At 38.0% G+C, this 20,371-nt stretch overlaps 1 protein-coding gene and 1 non-coding gene across 4 annotated transcripts in view; one reads left to right on the forward strand and one right to left on the reverse strand.

Moving 5' to 3' along the window:
• LOC132099127 (NACHT, LRR and PYD domains-containing protein 3-like) overlaps nt 1-20,371 on the forward strand; it is a 151,617-nt gene that overhangs the window by 74,653 nt on the left and 56,593 nt on the right. The window lies entirely within an intron of this gene.
• Nucleotides 6,323-6,394, reverse strand: trnae-cuc (transfer RNA glutamic acid (anticodon CUC)). Its single transcript has one exon. It is a non-coding gene; the product is annotated as a tRNA-Glu (tRNA).

Raw genomic sequence — 20,371 nt, forward strand, 5'->3', positions numbered from 1 at the left:
TCCACTTAGACTTATGCTCTCCTAGACACACATAATAGCCTCTCCCTTCTAAGTATGAGTGCTGTCTCTGTGCTGTGATGCGGTCGAAAACCAGATTGAAAATTGTCCAGGGATCCATTTGAGTTTAAGTATTTGTTCAGCTGATTAAAAACTATCTTTTCTATAATTTTGCCTATTAAAGAAAGATTAGATATTGGTCTAAAATTGCTCAAAATGATGTTATCAAGATTGCCCTTTTTCAGGAGGGGCTTAACAACTGCAGTTTTTTAAGGGGTTTGGAAATGTCCCAGAAAGAAGTGAGGCGTTCACCACTTCTAAAAGATCTGCTTCTAAGCAGTTAAGCACACTTTTGAAAAAAGATGTGGGAAGTGTGTCAAGATAGCAGGTTGACAATTTTAGGTGCTGCACTATGTCTTCCAGAATTTTGCTATCAATTGCTTCAAAAATAGACATAGTATCTTTTTGATATTGTGGCCTAATCTGTCTGACCTCTGCATTACTTGAGGATGTGCTAATCGCCTTCCTGATATTGATGATCTTCTCAGAAAAGAAGAATGCAAACTCATTGCATTTGCTGTCTGAGAGCATTTCACTGGGAATCTGACTTGGGGGTTTGTCAGTCTCTCAACAGTGGCAAAAAGAGTACGAGTGTTATTTAAGTTACAGTTTATAAGGTTTGAGAAGAAATTCTGTCTAGCTGTGGCTAGTTTCACATTAAAAGCATGAAGGCTGTCTTTATAGATGCTATAGTGAATTTCAAGTTTTGTTTTCCGTTACATCCGCTCTGCTTTTCTGCATTGTCTTTTCATAGACCTGCTGTTGATCTTCTCCAAACTGATTTCTGTCTGTTTTCTTACTGACTATTATTGGAGCAATATCATCAATAACATTCTTAACTTTTCAGTTGAAGGAATCAAGGAGAAAATCAACAGAGTCTGCAGAAATGCTTGGTGTTAAAGATATAGCCTCCATAAATAGTACACTTGTGTTCTCGTTTATGCATCTCCTTCTGAAAGGGACCGATCTAGATTCAGTTGTAGCAGAGATCAAAATATCAACTACGTCCTTAATAACAGTGGATGAAATGTTTAGACCCCTACTGATGATTAAGTCTAGCGTGTCCACCTTTGTGTGTGGGTCCATGCACATGCTATGTCAAGTCAAAAGTGTTTAGAACCAATATTTCTTTTGTAGTTTTGTTTTCTGCATTATCTATGTGAATATTAAAATCACCTGCAATAGCAAAACAGTCAAACTCTGAGGAAATCATTGATAACATTTCTGTGACCTCTTCAACAAAGGCTGGAGAGTATTTTGGAGGCCTGTAAATAATAATAAACATGATGCGTGGAGAACCTTTCAGCACAATCCCTAGATATTCAAAAGACGAGTACTGACCAAAGGACACTTTGCTTGCATTGATAGACATCTTTAAATAGAGCAGCTACACCTCCACCTCTCCTAACAGTCCTGCATACACTCATGTAAGTGAAGTTAGGAGGGGCTGCTTCATTGAGGACTGTTGCACTGCAGCTGTCTTCTAGCCATGTTTTGTTTAGAAACATAAAATCCAGATTGTTTTTGGTTATAAAGTCATTGATTAGAAATTATTTATTTTTTACTGAGCAAATGTTTAACCCTCTGGAGTCAATTAACGAGGATACGCGTTATGAGTCATTTTCTCCTGATAACGCCGAAAAGAACTTAAATTACACTTTCAGTTTTAATCGTACAGATAAGAGCAATATATCAATCAAATCTGTAAAGGGTCTACTTTTTTTTGGATACAGACATAAAAACAACAAAACTTTGTGCACTTATAAAATAAAGATAACAAACAAGGTGTGCTGTCTGCAGCCTTTGTCTGCGCTGATCTTCATTTACAAACACGTCATTAAAATGAACTGTAACTCCGTGAATACTCAACGAAGAGATATGAGAGAGATATCTATAGAAAGCTTGACATGTCTACTTTTAAACTAAACAAGTGCCGCCGAAAACAGATATTCTGTGATAAAGTAATCCATATGAAAACAACACAATGTTTGTTTTTCATGTATCCCTTCATTATATCTAATGTGACCACGCCCCCGCGCCGAACGCGCTATTCAGATTCAAACTGAAGCGCGCGGCTTGAATACGCCCACACAGAAGAAAAAGCAGCGAGACTGTTCTTCAAGTTTTTATTTTACTGTTTGCTTCGCGATGAGAGGAATAAGACATAAATCACCCCAAAAAGATGTGATGTGGTTGAGGATTTGAGAAATGGATTTCCTCAGAAAAAAAAGAATGAAGCACTTTATTCAGCAGAGATCATAAACATGAGTAAGTCTCTTTTTATTTATTTATATATTTGTACTAGTTTTCACATAATGTGTAACTAGTTAGACTTTTTCCAAACTATAATTCCTGACTAAATGTATAATCAAGTGAAATATTATGAAGTTTCAATAACAATATACAATACTATACCATTCAAAAGCTTGATGTTAATAATATAAATATAACAAATAAATTTAACTGTAACAAATGTAACAAAAAATGGTGTTCTTTTAATTTATCCCCCCTAAACAAACTGAAAAATATTCTCAGCTCTTTTCAACATTATTAATAATAATAAAAATAATAATAATGGTAATAATAATAATAATTATTATTATTATATTAATAACAATAAATGTTTTTTTTTTGGTAGAAAATGAGATTGTTAAAAGGATTTCTGAAGGATTGTGTTACTTGAGTAATGGTGCAAAAATTAGAATGAAAGTCAGCTTTGATTGTTCCTAATAAACTGTTTAACTGCTCCCCCAAGTGGATATTAAATTATGCTGTGGGATAATTAAATATATTCTAAATAAACTACAAACATAAAATTATATAGATTTATTTTGTCCTCGCATTCTTTCTTGTAACTCCTTCCTCTGTGGCACTCAGCTCATTATGCAGGTCTTTGTCTTCTCAGGTGTAAATCACAATGATATTCATGATAGTTGACGCCTACTCGCATATGACTTTTACCCAAAAAAGTGTCTTTGAAAATGTAAATCAATATATTGTTTTCTGTAAGTGAGTAAATAAGATGATTTTCACATAATTTAGAAAGAAAAATTCTAGTCTACAAGCTCCAATTCTCAAAAATCCTGGGAACCATTGTTCTTTGTGTTTTTTTTTGCCTTATTCAAGCGTTTTAACATTTTTAGTTTTTCACTAACCACGCATAACATTTTTTTCCCAAAAACACAATCATGTACATACATGCTGCTCACATACTATTATAGCCCAGTTTGTGCTGATTACAGTGAGATTAGGCTTTACCCATTTGGATATTTATAAGAAACTGAAAAAAGCACAAATGTCAGGGCATGACTAAACTTCTCCAGGCCCCAAAAATACCCTTAGACTCCAAAGGGTTAAGTTCCTCCTGCACTTCTACGAACAAAAACAAATTGCAGTTTAAACAAACAGAAAAGGATGTGTAAGAGCCCACTTCAGCACCGTGGTGTGCTGGTGTTCAGGGCTCACGCAGATAGAGGCGTCTCAAAACACTTGAACACCGAATTTGTCTGTTTTTGCTCTTGTACCGACAAATACATAAAAAATATGTGAAAATACCCGTCTTGGGTAGTATGTTCGAAAAAACTGTCAGTTACGTCTTAAGTTAAAATAAACAGTTGAGAAAAAATCGTATGTGTATTATATTGGATGCATTCATTATCTCTTAAAGTCAGAGGCGGACAGAGTACAGTTTCATTACTTGAGTAAAAGTACAGATACCCCTTGCAAAATTTTACTCAAGTACAAGTAAAAGTACTACAGTCAGATGTGTACTTAAGTAAAAGTACTGAAGTCCTTTTTTTTTTAAGTACTTGAGTATCAAGAGTACAAGAGTACATTTTTTAAATATTGCATTACTACTGCCACAGTGCTTACATTTATGTACAGAAACGTCCTACATGGAGTTATGGAAAATTGTAATGTTAATTAATACCTTGGAGAATGTAAAAGGAATTGAAAGTAAAATCAAGTCATTTTCTCTTTTTACCATGTTGCTTTATTTAGCATTTCTCACTTGCCCACAAGGCAATAGAACAATGACAATGCTCTGACAAACCTCTGCTAGAGTTTTAATGGATTTTTTGCACCCACATTTGAACCTGACTGTGTTAAACACACCGCATCCTCAAGAACATCAAAGAAAATGCTCAGCTTACATTAATGTGTAATATCAGAAAAGAAAATTCAGCTAACAATTGTGTGCATGTGAGTTTCTGTTTTTTCATCAATCAAATCAATAAACCTAAACCAGCAAAGAAAGCAATATAGCAATGTTCTGGCACACCTCTGAACCTGACCGTGTTATACACGCAGGATAGAAGAGAAAATAATAATGATTAATGAAAATCAGCTGTGTTTAGGTCAGCGTACAAAGAAGGAAACATAAAATTCAGCTCCTTTGAGTGACCATATTAAGCACCTTCCTCTCACATTGACATACAGGCAAAGACAGGAGAAAATACTTTCAGCTGAATAACACCATTCTCACACACACAATCTATGTGTGTCAACTCTGTACTACTGTGTGTACAACACTGTGTATTGTACTTCAATTCAATCAAATGTCATGAAGTCTTTGGTGGAAAGCTGAAGGTGATTGCTGATATGCTTTCCCAACCAGCATACACCAATTCCTCCATTTTCTGTGAGAAACACAGAAGTGGAGATATTGGAGAGAAGGATAATATGTCCGTTGAGCGGGGCTGTGTCTCTGGTGTTTCCGGTGGCTGTGATATGTTGTCTTGACTTCCCTGGCTGTTTTCCAGAAAGTCGTCCTTGGGTGCTGAATCTTGTAGCTGTTTTGATACATCACAGTCTGTCTGTGAGGAGCTCTGTGGGCTCTGCATGGAGTTATCAGTGTCCTTGTGGGATATGTCAACCACATGGATGACACTGGTGTGTGTGTGCTGAATGGATTGACACACTCTGCTGAAGGATGACTGAGGGAAAAGTAGATATTGTCCTTAAACACTCTAGCACCAAGTTTGTTTGGGTGGAGGCAATCCGGTTTAAACAATTGTCTATGGCCCCAGATAAGATTAAAGTAGTCGATGAAATTCACTCCTTTTATATTACAAGATCTTTGTATCCATGTGTTCAGCCCAAGCAACCGTGAAAACATATTTGTTCCCCTTGCTGGGAGTGGTCCACTGATGAACGGCTGAACTTTTAGTCTTCGAAGTGTTTCAAAGAGTTCACTGAAGTCCTTCTTAAGGAGTTCTGACTGCTCTTTCCGAATATCATTCTTCCCCACATGGATGATGATTCGATTTGCAGTCTTGTGCTTCATCAGAATGTTCTGAAGTTCCTTGTTCACACCAGAGACCGTTGCTTGAAGAAGGCAGCTTGTTGTTATAGTTCTGCTACTGATGTTTCTGATAATAGAGTCACCCACTATCAGTGGGTCCTGGGCTCAGCTGTGCTCTGAGCTGAATGCCACTGTCTGCTCGTCCTTGAGTGCCTGTTAGTAGCGGTGTTAGCTGCTGGCTGATCCGATCCATGTTTAATCACATTTGGGGATTCCTCACCCACATTCATTAATGCTTCAGATCTGTTCTCAAGATGTATAGGGGGTGGTAGAATACCAGTATTTACAAGCCTTGTCATAGTCGCATATGGGGTAGAGGAAGCTACAGTAGCAATATGAGAAACTCGTGACAATCTGATGTCTCGTGTTCCTTTGGGTCTCGCTCCGTTTGTGCCATCGATTAGTGTGGCGATCAGTTTCAGCTTGTTCCTGTACACTTGGTATACACTGTTGAGATTCAGAAGATTCATGGGACTCACCCGCTGTATGCTGAGAGGGTCCATGACAACGGTATGCTAAGTGTAGAAGTTTGCGGCATTTCAATCAACAAGTAGATCCAACAGGAGGCATTTTCTCTCTCTTCTGTTTGAATGTAGGCAGTTGTTATCCCGTCTCCGGAATGAAAGTGAAAAAGTGAAAGTGACGTGACATTCAGCCAAGTATGGTGACCCATACTCAGAATTCGTGCTCTGCAAGTGCACACACACAGAGCAGTGAACACACATACACACTGTGAACACACACCCGGAGCAGTGGGCAGCCATTTGCGGCGCCCGGGGAGCAGTTGGGGGTTCGATGCCTTGCTCAAGGGCACCTAAGTCGTGGTATTGAGGGTGGAGAGAGCTCTTTACATGTACTCCCCCCACCTACAATTCCTGCCGGCCCGAGACTCGAACTCACAACCTTTCAATTGCGAGTCCGACTCTCTAACCATTAGGCCATGACTTCCCCTTAAGAGCTTTCCCTGACCGGGAATCGAACCTGGGCCGCGGCGGTGAGAGCGCCGAATCCTAACCACTAGACCACCAGGGAATGTAAGCTGCTAGCAGTGGAAGGCAAAGTTTTCTTTTTGTAGTATAATTCCAGTCCCAAAGAGTTTTTAGTTTTAGCATTTTTGCCAAAAATCTGTTGTTTGAGCTCTGTGTTGATCTGCCGAAGTAAAAATCTTAGAAAAGAGAAAAGTATAGAAATAAGAAGCAAAGCGCAGAGCATTAAGCTAGAACGTCCAAACGGTAGCAAAGCCGGAAACTCTCTTTAGCCTTTTTATGAAACAGAAATTTTATTAACAAAACAAATAAAAATACACAATGCTGTAGGGCAGGCTATGCCAAATATTTAAAAAAACTAATTGCTTAAAGTTTAAATAGGTAAACAAATTGGCTAAGTAAATGTGTATAATAGCTATATAACCAAATCAATAAAAAACGTAATGTTTATTAGCAAAATGGGTAAGAAAGCTTGGAGGCACGGCATACACCTGTCAAATAAAATAAATAAATGACACAAAGTTAAAACCAGCAAACAGTGTGGAACCTATAATGCTTAAAAACACTTTCAAAATCACCTTAGATAAATGGCAAAAGTCAACAGGCTTTTCAAAATCTAAAATATTGTCAAACAGGTGCTTTAGCATTTCATTTCGAAACCAAATCATCCGCCATCATTTTGTCTGTCTCACCTCACTCTTCTTGTCAATCAGCTCTCCTCACTGGAGAAATAAAATCTGATCTGTGAGCATCATTGAGCAGCCACGTTCAGTTTTTAATTGTAGTGTCTGTTCTTTTACTCAACTATAATGATTTTATTACTTAACACCAGTATCAAGACTACATACGGGTAGGAAACTTTTTTTTCTTAAATGCATTGACACTTACACTTAAGACATTTCAATTGCATTTTCAATAAATACCCTACGATCAGTGTAGACTAGTGACAGGTCAGTGCCTCTTCCTCCTAAATGATCCAGTGACCTCTGACCTCAGATGAAATATTATCCATGTTTTAAGGTCAATACATTCTGCACTGATAAACACTGACCAGAAAAATAAAACATTACATTACAAAATTAATTTTGCTACCCATATGCTTCCATAGCACAATGCTGTTCTCTAAACAATGTGCAATACAAAGTCTATGAAAACAAATACAGAGATTAAAACTGTATGATATGCTATTCATTATGTGAAACAAACAAAAAAAAGATTTAAAACTTAACATATAAACTTTACAAAAATTACCATTACTTGTTACATACAGAATTTTAAATCTAAATTTAATTTCTAGCACTCCTTCATTAACGTCTGTGAAGTTTAATGGAGATTGTCATGTTATGGAAATTTAAATAAATCACTTTTTATCAGGATCTTCAGGAGGAAGAGATCTTCATCTCTTGATCCCAGCAGTGTGTCTCTGAAGAGTGACAGATCAAGGCCTCTTCCTCCTAAATTCAGTTATGATCCAGTGACCTCTGACCTCTGAGATATAATCCATTGTTAAGGTCAATTCACGCTGCACTGATAAACACTGACCAATGTGAACAATCACCGGATCAGAGGACATCATTTCTCAGACTCTCCACGAGCCGACAAGTGCTGCTTCAACATGTTCAATCAGAGAAAACACACACTGAGTGAATGCAGCAGACGCAGACAGGAGTCACACACTGATCCACAAACCAGACCAAGACTCTGTTTCCACTGTTAGTGAACCACACACTGACTTATTACACTGACAATTACAGCTGCAGCTAACCATCATTTTACTGATTAATCGGCTGATTATTTCTTAAATTCATTGGATGAAAAAAAAAGAATTCATTTGAATGATTATTTTAAAAAATATATTCTTTCTTATCCTGCCCAATATGGAAGCAAATAGGTAGCAAAATTCATTTTGAAATGTAATATGCAAAATGACAATTTATTTCTGTATTTAAATTTACATATTCCCATACACATTTGCTACATTTAGTGAAAAATGAAAATTAAATTATATCATTTATATTTGCCATGTCCTACACTAGTTTTAATATGTAAATACAAAAATTAAAAAACATATTAATGCTTTATAAGTTGCAAAATTCAAAGGAAATTGTATTACTTATAATTTATTAGGTATGTTTATCATGTTCAAGCCAAAACAGTAGCAAAATTATTGTTTAAATGCCATTTTTCCTAAATGCATTTATACTTACGGGTAGGGTTGTGACGGTGAGGAAATTTTCCAACCGGTTAATTGGCGTGTGACAACACCAGTAATACCAGTATCACCGTTGGGGTGTCCCTCTGTTCCACGCTTTTCAAAGTGGAAATTCGGCATAAAGCAATTGTTCGTTTTTATTTTAATTTTTTCTCTTTTCCTTTCTTTCCTTTGCTTTTAAATAGCTTAAAAGCACCGTGTGCATTTTATTTTCACTTTTGAATTAGCTGCAGTTTGGCATCAATTGCTTGAATGCAACAACAAAATACAACATCAAACTCTCTTTAGCCTTTTAATAAAACAGAACCTTTATTAACAAAATGAAAAAAAATACACAATGCTATAGGGGAGGCTATTCCTAATATAATAAAACAAATACATTGCATAAAGTTTAAGTGGGTGAACAAATTGGCTAAGTACAGTAAACATGTATAATAGCTATATAACCAAATCAATAAGAAACGTTTATTATCAAAACGGGTAAGAAAGCTTTGAGTCATGGCATACACCTTTATGTCAAATAAAATAAATAAAACCCCAGAATTTCCAGAAACGAGACCCAGGCCATGGGGGAATATATTGAAGAGGCCTTAAGTTCTGGGTTCATTCTGCCCTCTACGTCACCAGCTGCAGCAGGGTTCTTCTTTGTGGAGAAAAAGGATGGAGGACTGAGGCCATGTATTGATTATTGAGGACTGAATAATGTCACCGTAAAGTTCCGACACCCCCTGCCACTGGTTCCCCAGCCCAAGAACAGCTCTGTGAGGGTACGATATACACCAAACTCGACCCACGGAGTGAATATAACCTGATCCGAATTAACCAGGGCGACGAATGGAAAACGGCCTTCCTCACCACTATCAGAATATCAGGTCATGCCGTATGGACTTGCCAACGCTCCAACTGTCATCCAGTCATTCATTAGCGATATTTTCCGAGACCCCCTGAACCAGTACATAATAGCCTACATTGACATCTTGATCTACTCAAATTTAGAAGAACATATCAACCATGTCAGGACTGTTCTCACTCAACTCCTAGAGAATCAACTGTATATCATGGCAGAGAAGTGTGAGTTTCATGTTAGACCGACGTCATTCCTGAGTTACCATATCAGTCACCAAGGAGTAAAGATGGACAAAGCCAAGGTCAAGGCTGTCACAGAATGGCAGCAGCCATTCACAATAAAGGAGCTACAAAGATTTCTGGGGTTTGCAAATTTTTACAGACAATTCATTAGAAATTACAGTATGGTTGCTATCCCCTTGACATCTTTCCTAAAAGGCAAGCCTTCAAAACTGAGGTTGACTGAGGAGGCCAACCAAGCATTCAGTGCCCTAAAGGTCAGGTTTACCACAGCCCCCATCCTTAAACATCCTGACCTTCCATTTGTGGTAGAGGTGGATGCTTCCGACTGTGGAATCGGGGCAGTGCTCTCCCAACACTATGGCCAACCTGGTAAACTGTATCCCTGTGCATTCTTCTCAAGGATGTTATCTGCAGCAGAAAGTAACTATGATGTTGGAACTATTGTATAAATGTATAATATAAATGTATAATATATAAAGAACTATTGTCGATGAAAGCAGCCACAGAACAATGGAGACACTGGTTAGAGGGAGTAGTCCATCATTTCCAGGTGATAACTGACCACAAGAACCTGGAATACATCAAAGGTGCTAAAAGACTCAATCCCACCAAGCTCACTGGTCTCTCTTCACCTGATTCCAGTTCACTGTGACCTATCACCCTGGCATCCAGAACAGTAAGGCAAATGCTCTCTCCACGCAGTATGATCTTCCCCTCAACAGCCATACCCCAGAATGCATACTCACCTTGTCTGTAGTCATCGCCCCGATTACCTTGTATATCATGTAACAAATACAACACGAACAGCTTCTAGAACCAGCCCCTGCCAACTTCAGTGTGTTACAAACATAATTTTTGTGTATTGGGAAGAAGACCCTTTGGGCTTTACTTTTTATCAAACAGATTTGATAATGCTCAAAAATATTAAAAGTTATAGACACTGAAGTGCCTTGAATTTTTTTTTTTTACCACACTTAAATATTTTTTATTTGATATAAAAATACATGAAATGAGCCCTGGAGCAATCTAGAAAAGTAACGGGTTGAAAGTCACATGTCTCATGAGTTTCTATTTCAAATCTGAATAAGATATCATGAAAAATGAGACCCCTGCAAATATTTTTATGAGACTATGTCGACACCCATCACCCACCCAAATATAAAAATATTTACCAACTGTATTGAAGGCTTCTACAAACTATTTAGTCATTAACAATACCACTGCATAGTTTTTTCAATTATAAAACACTAGACAGAAACTTAGACATCATATAAGTGATTTATTTGAGCACTAGAAAAATACAATAAGAATAATTTCAGTAAGAAAAATAAGAATAACAAGAAAAATAAAAAAAAGATTGAACTTTGTTTGCCAGTTACAGAAAATCCTGAGATTGCTTGAAATGCAGCATTTACAATGAATTACGATGCAAATAAGTGCTGATGTGCTGATGGCCACTTATACAGATGGTAATAACACAAGTGTGCCATAAAGTAAATTACCCACTCTCTCTATTCATATAGACGCGTTCACATTGATAGCCATGATCATTCAGTAATAATGAGCTGATTTGGGCTGATTTGCACTCAAACAGATGGTAATCATGCAGATACATTCACATTCAACATAAAACACACTCTCACATATATAAAAACTGTTGAAAAATAAAACAAACTAAAAGGCGATCGCTAGAAGTTCCGCCTCCATCAGCTGACAGGTGTTTCAGAGCGCGTCATGAGCCGTCACGAGAGAGCGGCAAAATTCAAATAAACTATCTTTCGCCTATCTTTCATTCATTCTTTTTTCCTTTGGATCATCTCATTCTGTTTGTGACACTGTACGCTGAAAAACCATGCTGTTTTTTACTACCAAGACGCAGTTTCCGACCGGGAGTTATTCCATAACGGACACAAACAATTCTGTCGCTGAAGAACTGAAACGTGAACAAAGGAACAAAGGTACAGTTCCTGTACTCTCACAGCTTGTTGAAGATGTGTGCACTGTCCCACACCCTCTAACTACAACGAATCCAGTAGTCCATGGCAGGGACTGATGAGGGTTCGCCAGACCATGGGAACATAAGGGGTTGATAACTAAGGACGCACTGGAAGGGAGTCAGACCCGTGGATGAGTGAGTCAGGGAATTTTGTGCATATTCTGCCCATGGAAGGAACTCAGACCATAGATGCTGTTCTAGGTCGCAGTAGGATTGTAGCTATCTGCCCAACTCTTGATTTAGTTGTTCAACTTGTCCGTTTGCTTGTGGATGGTAACCTGATGTGAGGCTGACATTAATATCAAGATGCTTGAAGAATGCTCTCCAAACTTGGGACGTAAACTGGGTTCCTCTGACACTGACAATATCCTCCGGGATGCCATAATTTCTGAAGACATAATTTCTGAAGTCCTTTTAATGTGTTAGCCTGCACTGTAACCCCAATGCGGGCATCCTCAACGCCCCTCAACTCGCACGTGTCAGTGTTTACGAATAGATTAAATAAAATGGGACAAATTTAATCTTGACAAACTATATATCATTATAAAGATCTAAGCCTTAAGCATCGATGACAGATCCCTTTTTTTCAATGGAAAGCTTATAAAGACTGTATTTGCTACATTTGTGTAAGCAGTACACATAAAAACATGAATAATGGAAAAGCAGTACATACCAGATTCGTCGTAATAACGAGTCATAAATACATCCACAGCTGTAAATCCCGGTTTAGTTAGAAAGGTAAGGTACTGACTCTCTGCCTGGTTTATCATGGTTTATCATGCCCTGGCATTTGTGCTTTTTTCAGTTTCTTATAAATATCTAAATGGGTAAAGTCTAATCTCACTGTAATCAGCACAAACTGGGCTGTAATAATATGTGAAATGCATGTATGTACATGATTGTGTTTTTGAGAAAAAAAATATTCTACGTGGTTAGTGAAAAACTAAAAATGTTAAAACACTTGAATAAGGCAAAAAACACATAAAGAACAATGATTCCCGGGATTTTTGAGAACTGGAGCTTGTAGCCTAGAATTTTTCTTTCTAAATGATGTGAAAATTATCTTGTTTACTCACTCACAGAAAACAATATATTGATTTAAATTTTCTAAGACACTTTTAGTTGGTAAAAGTCATATGCGAGTAGGCGTCAACTATCATGAATATCATTGTGTTTTACACCTGAGAAGACAAAGGCCCGCATAATGAGCTGCATAATGAGCCATTCAATCATCTGTGCCACTGTGAGGAAGGAGTTACAAGAAAGAATGTGAAGACAAAATAAATCTATATAATTTTATGTTTGTAGTTTATTAAGAATATATTTAATTATCCCACAACATACTTTAATATCCACTCGGGGGAGCAGTTAAACAGTTTATAAGGAAAAATCAAAGCTGACTTTCAAATTGTTTGTCATCATTACTCCAGTCACACAATCCTTCAGAATCCTTTTAACAATCTTATTTTCTACAAAAAAAAACATTTATTGTTATTATTATTATCATTATTATTAATGTTGAAAAGAGCTGAGAATATTTTTCTGGGTTTTTAATGTTTCACTTGATTATACATTTAGTCAGGAATTATAGTTTGGAAAAAGTATTTGGAAAAAGTCTAACTAGTAAAATGTTTACACTATATGTGAAAACTAGTACAAGTATATAAATAAATAAAAAGAGACTTACACATGTTTATGATCTCTGCTGAATAAAGTGCTTCATTCTTTTTTTCTGAGGAAATCCAAATCTCAAATCCTCAACCACATCACATCTTTTTGGGGTGAATTATGTCTTATTCCTCTCATCGCGAAGCAAACAGTAAAATAAAAACTTGAAGAACAGTCTCGCTGCTTTTTCTTCTGTGTGGGCGTATTCAAGCCGCGCGCTTCAGTTTGAATCTGAATAGCGCGTTCGGCGCGGGGGCGTGGTCACATTAGATATAATGAAGGGAGACGTGAAAAACAGACATCGCGTTGTTTTCATATGGATTACTTTATCACAGAATATCTGTTTTCGGCAGCACTTGTTTAGTTTAAAAATAGACATGTCAAGCTTTCTATAGATATATCTCTCATGTCTCTTCGTTGAGTATTCACGGAGTTACAGTTCATTTTAATGACGTGTTTGTAAATGAAGATCAGCGCAGACAAAGGCTGCAGACAGCGCACCTTGTTTGTTATCTTTATTTTATAAGTGCACAAAGTTTTGTTGTTATTATGTCTGTATCCAAAAAAAAGTAGACCCTTTACAGATTCGATTGATGTATTGCTCTTATCAGTACGTTTAAAACTGAAAGTGTAATTTAAGTTCTTTTCGGGGTTATCAGGAGAAAATGACTCAAAATGCGTATCCGCGTTAATCGACTCGAGAGGGTTAAGGACAGACAGAAGAGGCGAGAGAAAAGTGAAGTGAAGTGAAGTGACATTCGGCCAAGTATGGTGACCCATACTCAGAATTTGTGCTCTGCATTTAACCCATCCGAAATGCACACACACAGAGCAGTGAACACACACACACACTGTGAGCACACACCCGGAGCAGTGGGCAGCCATTTATGCTGCGGCGCCCGGGGAGCAGTTGGGGGTTCAATGCCTTGCTCAAGGGCACCTAAGTCGTGGTATTGAAGGTGGAGAGAGAACTGTACATGCACTCCCCCCACCCACAATTCCTGCCGGCCCGGGACTCGAACCCACAACCCTTCGATTGGGAGTCCGATTCTCTAACCACCAGGCCACGACTTCCCCTCTAAAAGGAGATGGAAGGATGAGGAGAGAGATGAGAAAGGGGAGAGAGGAGAAAAATAAATAAATAAATTGTTCCAGTTCCCAGACACACTGCCGCTCGGCCCTTCACCAGCTGTGTGAACTCTTCTGCGGTGCCTGGCGCCAGCACTGGATGGCCCTCTTTTGTATCCATCCAATCTCCTCCGTGGGACTCAAGACCGGTGAGTGGAGCAGGTGTCCCTCATTTCACAATCACTCCACCGGCCTCGCTCCATTCCCACGGCTCTCAGGCCCCGCCCCACTCATCACACAGATGATTGTGCTCCTTTTCTGCTGCAAACAACGTGTTTGACATGCATGTGTTCACCAGCACTCCTTCATTAACGTCTGTGAAGTTTAATGGAGATTGTCATGTTATGGAAATTGAAATAAAACACTTATAATACTAGTAATAAATGAAATGGCAAACAGGACTAAATGAACTTTCCGTTGTTTACCATGATCTTCAGGAGGAAGAGATCTTCATCTCCTGATCCCAGCTGTGTGTCTCTGAAGAGTAACAGATCAATGCCTCTTCCTCCTAAATTCAGTGATGATCCAGTGACCTCTGACCCCAGGTGAGATATACATTAGGTTACATTTACATTTAATCATTTAGCAGACGCTTTTATCCAAAGCGACTTACAAATGGGAACAATAGAAGCAGTCAGATCAACAAGAGAACAACAGTATACAAGTGCCATGACAAGTCTCAGTTAGTCTAGAGTATAGAACGCATAGCCAAGTTTTGTTTTGTTTTTTTTAATAAATGAAAAGACAAGAAAAGAAGGAAAAGTTCTAGTATTAGTTGGTTAAGTGCAGGCGAAAAAGTCTTTAGATGTTTCTTGAAAATGAGTAAAGACTCAGCTGTACGAATTGAGATTGGGAGGTCGTTCCACCAGCTGGGCACAGTCCAGGAAAAGGTCAGTGAGAGTGATTTTGAACTTCTTTGGGATGGCACCACAAGGCGTCGTTCACTTGCAGAGCACAAACTTCTGGAGGGCACATAAGATTTAACCAGTGAGTTTAGGTATGTTGGTGCCGTGGCTATTGGTAGCCAGTGTAACCTGATGAGGAGAGGAGTAACGTGAGCTTTTTTTGGCTCATTGAAGACAACCCTCGCTGCTGCATAATCCAGTGTTAAGGTCAATTCACGCTGCACTGATGAACACTGACCAGTGTGAACAATCACCAGATCAGAGGACATAATTTCTCACTGTGTAAAAAAATCGCTCTTGCCACTCTGCTCATGACGCTGCAGAAAGATTTGTTAGCGCTCAGACGCTCTGACGTAGATCGAATGCTTATTTTGTATTTAAAGCGGCCTCAAAGCAAACAAGCTTGTTGATCTCGTGCAGACTAACCACAAGGAGGGTAATGTTATAAGTTAACCTCATTAAATATTGTTGTAGACGAAGTATTAAGATCCTTTACCTAATAATGCATAAAGCACTGTAAAAATTGTCTGATGTAAGTAAAAGTCTTGCATTGAAAATGCTACTTAAGTAAATAAAATAAAGTATAAACATTACTTAATGTAAGTATAATCAGGGAAATTTGTTTAAAAGTAAACTGGGACTACAGTACTATTATTTATTATATCATTAGATTATCAGGAAAATGAACAATCTCAGACACCTTGGTCCACGTATCACTTTTAATGTATTTTTTATGTCCCTGTGCGCAAACAGGGACACATCATAGATTATTGCAAACGTGAAATGGCAATAATCAACCTTTCCTCCATTGTGCTTGGGAACTAATGTGGTTGGAGTTGCGTTCTCTGGAATCCTCTCAAGCAGTGGACTTCTACCTTCTGATTGGTTGCTGCCCAACCGTGTCATAGCTCATTACCATAAAGTTGCCTTGATTTCAACTATCCTCGACGCTCTCAATGGCCAAGTCGCTCCGCTCCTCGACATCGGCTCACATTGAAGATGAATGACTTCCGGCAACTTTGACGCTCTCGACGCCGGCGGTATGAACGCACAGTCAGACTCTCCACGAGCCGACAAGTGCTGCTTCAACCTTTTCAATCAGAGAAAACACACACTGAGTGATAGCTGCAGACGCAGACAGGAGTCACACACTGATCCACAAACCAGACCAAGAGTCTGTTTCCACTGTTAGTGAACCACACACTGACTGACAATTACAGCTGCAGCTAACCATCAATTTACTGATTCATCTGCTGATTATTTCTTTAAATAAACAGATGAAAAAAAGTAATTAATTTTAATGATTCTTAATATCAGGGGTGTGATTCTTCCGAAAAAATCCGTAAATCCGGCTTTTCCGACCTGAAAATGATGTTCTCGTAAATCATGCAAAAAAAAAAAAAAAAGGGGTGTAGGCGGTTGCGATGGGTCGGGTATTGGTAAACATAATGATCGCTCACCGCTGTCAACGTTTTTTGTGCCTTTGAATCATGTCGTCATGTCACTCCTCAAGTAGTCCAATAATTTGTCACGATTGAAGTTCAAAGTGTACGCGCACCGTTCTGAATGCCACACACTAGAGGTCTTCACAGTGCACCCGAGACCCGTCGACCCGGGACCCGACCCGGGACCCGTAAGGGTTCGGGTCTATATTTTAAATGATCAGCCGGGTCCGGGTCGGGTTCGAGTCTATTACCTCGGGTCCCGGGTCTGTTTAACATTGTGTGTAATACCCGTGCGATCGGAGTCATCGGACTCGGAGAACACCCGGCCGTGATCAAACACTGCTTGTGTTTTTTGTAACTTGCACCTTGTAAAATTAGGAAAAGAAAAGAGTGAGCCAAAAAAAGCTCTCTCTCTCGCTCGCTCGATCTCGCTCTGGCTTGCTTAGTTGGGGTCACTTCATCTACAGTGATATCGTTGACTTGATTGCAAATAAATGCACAGACACTATTTAACTTAACAGAGATGACATAACTAAATCCAATGATGAACTGACTTTAACTATCATTTTTGAATTATTGTCACTGAATGTTGTTCAGTTGCTTTGACGCAATGTATTTTGTTTAAAGCGCTATATAAATAAAGGTGACTTTGATTTTGGCTCTCTCTCTCTCTCTCTCTGCCCTTAGAATCAGAGCGCACAGACTCAGAGTTAATGCAAGTGCACGCACGGTATTAATGCTTGCAGACTTGACACACTAATATTTAATATAGTTCAAATCAGCAACACAATCTGAGGTGAACTGTCACATTAATGTTTTCTATGATGCTCAAATTGCGTTAAAGCATATTTTAGGTTGATACAGCTAGCACGCATGTGCAGTCTCGATCGCGTTTCATGTTTCTATGGCAACCAGTGAGGGACACTTTGACCGCCAAACCGCGCTTTACATTTTCTTCCATTTTTATAATAATATAAATGAACCGTTTAATCTTAAAGTTTTATTGGTCAGATTCAGACTCGACGCAGAGCAGAGAGCACAGAGATGTTAGCTGTTAAATAACATCACCGGCCATGGCATTGAACGAGCTATCGTTATTATAGTTCAAAAGGGCAAACAGTTGAGGTTATCATGCGAGTTAACTCGAGTCAGAATGTACATGTGCACAGTTGCATTTGTCATCCGTCACCGTGACATCAAGAGGATTTTTGAAGCTGAAATAATGAGTGGATTAAGCTTGGACTTGGAATAACCAGAGGAATAATATGAATAACTTTCTTGTCGGAGGATTGTAATGCATCACAGGCAGTCAGGTAGAGAGACTACGGCTCCTTAAATTAGGTTAGACAAAAAGCTGTATTTTTCGCAACAGGTTTATTGACTTGTAATAGCAATTTAAGGTGGAATATGTGACAATCGGGTCCAATCGGGTCTGTGTCTTCCCGGTGGGTTCGGGTCCAGCTTTCAAATAATAGACGGGTCTGGGTCGGGTCCGGGTAGGCATTTCTCGGATCTTCACGGGTCCGGGTCCAGCTTTTGAAATATTAGATGGGTCCGGGTCGGTGTAGTACATTATGGGTCTCTTTCGGGTTCGGGCATGAATTTTTGGACCCGTGAAGATCTCTACCACACACCCAACCATCCACTCTCGTGAACAGCTTCAGTTGACTGACGAAGGCCGTGAACACGGGTGATTCATGTAAGCAAATCCAATATATTGTATTTCATTTTTATATGCAGGTCTAGTAAAATTTAACCAATCAATTGATCACTTTTGTCATGATTCCATAACATTAATGTTAAACGATTCTGGTCTAACTTTGCAAAGTAGGCTAAGCTAGAAAGTTTAGCAGCTTCTACAAGGCTCGAAATTGCCAACATTTTTGACGCATAAGCTCCTGAAATTTAATCTGTGCGACCTAAAAATATATTTGGGAGTAACGTTATATGCGCGGAGCTTATGAGCATATCTGTCCACTAATGACTCGTCCGATTTGCGAACTAATGACTCCTTTGAACCGATTCACTTTAATGAATGCTTAAATCTGATCTGGGTCGAGTTTCCCGATAACGATGTATCTTAGCTCTGAAGAGCGCTCTCAACGTGCAAGGTTATAAACGCTCGCCACAATTCCACGCGCTTTTCCCAAAAACTTTACTTGACATGAACGCGTTCCTGTCTCCATTTGTGAAATTCATGCTGAAATATAACCTATGGAATCGTATTCTGAACGTTCAACCCAATAATTGTCTTCTGTTGTGAAGTAGCAATCATAGAAGTCTATAATAAAGCACTGACGAAATGGCTGAACAAAAACACAAGAAAAGATACCTTTCAAAAATATAGAGGCAAATAAAGATGTTATTTTTAATAGATGTAAGGTAATAAGGAAAAACAAAACATCTGGGAGGACAAGAAATGCCCAATAAATGGCTAGTTTTCGTGCACGTAAGCAGCAAGTTATTGACAGATTTTTTGGATTTCATCCCTATTTTGCCCAGTCTTTGAAGCATATTTCCCACATTACTCCTTTTATTATTATTTTTTGTTCAATCATTTAAATTAGATGTGTATTAAAATTTTTCTTCCCTTTTTTAATTATTTAATTTATAAATTAATTTAAACAAAAAACAAGTACAATATTTTTTATTAATTTATTATTATACTATATAAATTGTCACTGTGTGCAGGTGGTGGGGGTAAGTGGACCGTATAGTTTCCTGCTTTTTTGTCTTTTGTCGATCACACCTATGAATATATATATATATATATATATATATATATATATTATTTCTCATCCTGCTCAATATAGAAGCATATGGGTAGGAAATTCATTTTGTAATGTAATATGCAAAATGACAATGTATTTCTGTATTTAAATTTACATTTTCTCATACATATGTACTACATTTAGTGCAAAATGAAAATGATAATTCAATTATATAATTTATATTTGCGATTTCCTACACTAGTTTTAAAATGGAATTAAACAATAGAAAACATATTAATGCTTTATAAGTTGCAAAATTCAAATGAAATTGTATTACCCAAAATTATTTAGATATGTTTCACATTCAAGCCAAAACTGTAGCAAAAATTATTATTTAAATGCCATTTTTCCTAAATGCATTTAGACTTACGGGTAGGGTTGTGACCTTAAGGGAATTTTCTCACCGGTTAATCGATATGTGACATCTGGTAATACCAGTATCACCGTGGGGTAGTCACTCTTTTCCTTGCTTTTCAAATAGCGGCAATTCGGCATAAAGCAATTGTTCGAATTTTGTTTGTTTGAATCTTCCCTCTTTTCCTTTCTTTCCTTCGCTTTTACCATAGTTTAAAGCACCATGAGCATCTTACTTTCACTTTTGAATTAGCGGCAGTTTGGCATCAATTGCTTGAATGCAACCACAAAATACAACGTCAAACTCTCTTTAGCCTTTTTATAAAACAGAAATTTTATTAACTAAACAAATAACCTACACAATGCTATAGGGCAGGCTATAACAAATAAATTGCATAAAGTTTGAATAGCTAAACAAATTGGCTAAGGAAACATGTATAATAGCTATTAAACCA

Source organism: Carassius carassius, chromosome 22 (genome assembly GCF_963082965.1).
Source record: "Carassius carassius chromosome 22, fCarCar2.1, whole genome shotgun sequence".
NCBI lineage: Eukaryota > Metazoa > Chordata > Actinopteri > Cypriniformes > Cyprinidae > Carassius > Carassius carassius.